This window comes from Panulirus ornatus, chromosome 42 (genome assembly GCF_036320965.1).
Source record: "Panulirus ornatus isolate Po-2019 chromosome 42, ASM3632096v1, whole genome shotgun sequence".
Lineage (NCBI taxonomy): Eukaryota > Metazoa > Arthropoda > Malacostraca > Decapoda > Palinuridae > Panulirus > Panulirus ornatus.
This window is the reverse complement of record NC_092265.1, coordinates 30,262,407-30,264,512: the sequence shown is the minus strand read 5'-3', so window position 1 is coordinate 30,264,512 and position 2,106 is coordinate 30,262,407. Positions and strand designations below refer to the sequence as shown.

At 42.6% G+C, this 2,106-nt stretch overlaps 1 non-coding gene across 1 annotated transcript; it reads right to left on the bottom strand.

Moving 5' to 3' along the window:
* Positions 1 to 361: 361 nt before the first annotated feature.
* On the bottom strand, positions 362 to 433 carry TRNAV-CAC (transfer RNA valine (anticodon CAC)). The gene has a single exon. It is a non-coding gene; the product is annotated as a tRNA-Val (tRNA).
* Between the last annotated feature and the right edge of the window lie 1,673 nt (positions 434 to 2,106).

The window sequence follows — 2,106 nt, the reverse complement described above, 5'->3', positions numbered from 1 at the left end:
CTGGAACTAAACAATAGACTGGAACTAAGCAATAGACTGGAACTAAGCAATAGACTGGAACTAAGCTGACCTGGTATGAGGTCAGAGCCCTCATTATCATCCCTGCTAACTACCGGAAGCAGATTAAGTCGTTCCACAACCGATGTCCGGCCCATGTTAACTCTGATGTGCCCAGCAGTTGGAGGAGGATCGCCAGAAGCTTCTGGAAGATTTCAAGGACGTCTTGGTGGACCTGACCCTTTCAGATAAGGTCGAAAACCCCAATTTATTGTGAAGATCTTCACTATAACGTTGGACGAACATACTGAATGTTGCACACATGTGATGCGGACAAAATGAAAAAAGAAAAAGACAAAAAATATGTCTGGTGTGGGTCTCGAACCCACGACCTTGAGTGTGTGAGACTCACGCTCTACCACTGAGCTAACCAGACAATAGAAAGATACGTCTGTTTCTTCAATTTGAATTAATGAAAATCTTTGCGAGGCAGCGTTTAGAAAAGAGAGATGTCTTTGACGAAATTTACTTGCTTAGCTTGTTCTTCTGTTCCTCATTATCGAAAGTAAACATACTGAAGGATATATATATATATATATATATATATATATATATATATATATATATATATATATATATATATATATATATATATATATATATTTTTTTTTTTTTTTTTTCTTTTTTTTTTTTCATACCTCGTCGCTGTCTCCCGCGTTTGCGAGGTAGCGCAAGGAAACAGACGAAAGAAATGGCCCAACCCCCCCCCATACACATGTACATACACACGTCCACACACGCAAATATACATACCTACACAGCTTTCCATGGTTTACCCCAGACGCTTCACATGCCTTGATTCAATCCACTGACAGCACGTCAACCCCTGTATACCACATCGCTCCAATTCACTCTATTCCTTGCCCTCCTTTCACCCTCCTGCATGTTCAGGCCCCGATCACACAAAATCCTTTTCACTCCATCTTTCCACCTCCAATTTGGTCTCCCTCTTCTCCTCGTTCCCTCCACCTCCGACACATATATCCTCTTGGTCAATCTTTCCTCACTCATTCTCTCCATGTGCCCAAACCATTTCAAAACACCCTCTTCTGCTCTCTCAACCACGCTCTTTTTATTTCCACACATCTCTCTTACCCTTACGTTACTTACTCGATCAAACCACCTCACACCACACATTGTCCTCAAACATCTCATTTCCAGCACATCCATCCTCCTGCGCACAACTCTATCCATAGCCCACGCCTCGCAACCATACAACATTGTTGGAACCACTATTCCTTCAAACATACCCATTTTTGCTTTCCGAGATAATGTTCTCGACTTCCACACATTTTTCAAGGCTCCCAAAATTTTCGCCCCCTCCCCCACCCTATGATCCACTTCCGCTTCCATGGTTCCATCCGCTGACAGATCCACTCCCAGATATCTAAAACACTTCACTTCCTCCAGTTTTTCTCCATTCAAACTCACCTCCCAATTGACTTGACCCTCAACCCTACTGTACCTAATAACCTTGCTCTTATTCACATTTACTCTTAACTTTCTTCTTCACACACTTTACCAAACTCCGTCACCAGCTTCTGCAGTTTCTCACATGAATCCGCCACCAGCGCTGTATCATCAGCGAACAACAACTGACTCACTTCCCAAGCTCTCTCATCCCCAACAGACTTCATACTTGCCCCTCTTTCCAAGACTCTTGCATTTACCTCCCTAACAACCCCATCCATAAACAAATTAAACAACCATGGAGACATCACACACCCCTGCCGCAAACCTACATTCACTGAGAACCAATCACTTTCCTCTCTTCCTACACGTACACATGCCTTACATCCTCGATAAAAACTTTTCACTGCTTCTAACAACTTGCCTCCCACACCATATATTCTTAATACCTTCCACAGAGCATCTCTATCAACTCTATCATATGCCTTCTCCAGATCCATAAATGCTACATACAAATCCATTTGCTTTTCTAAGTATTTCTCACATACATTCTTCAAAGCAAACACCTGATCCACACATCCTCTACCACTTCTGAAACCACACTGCTCTTCCCCAATCTGATGCTCTGTACATGCCTTC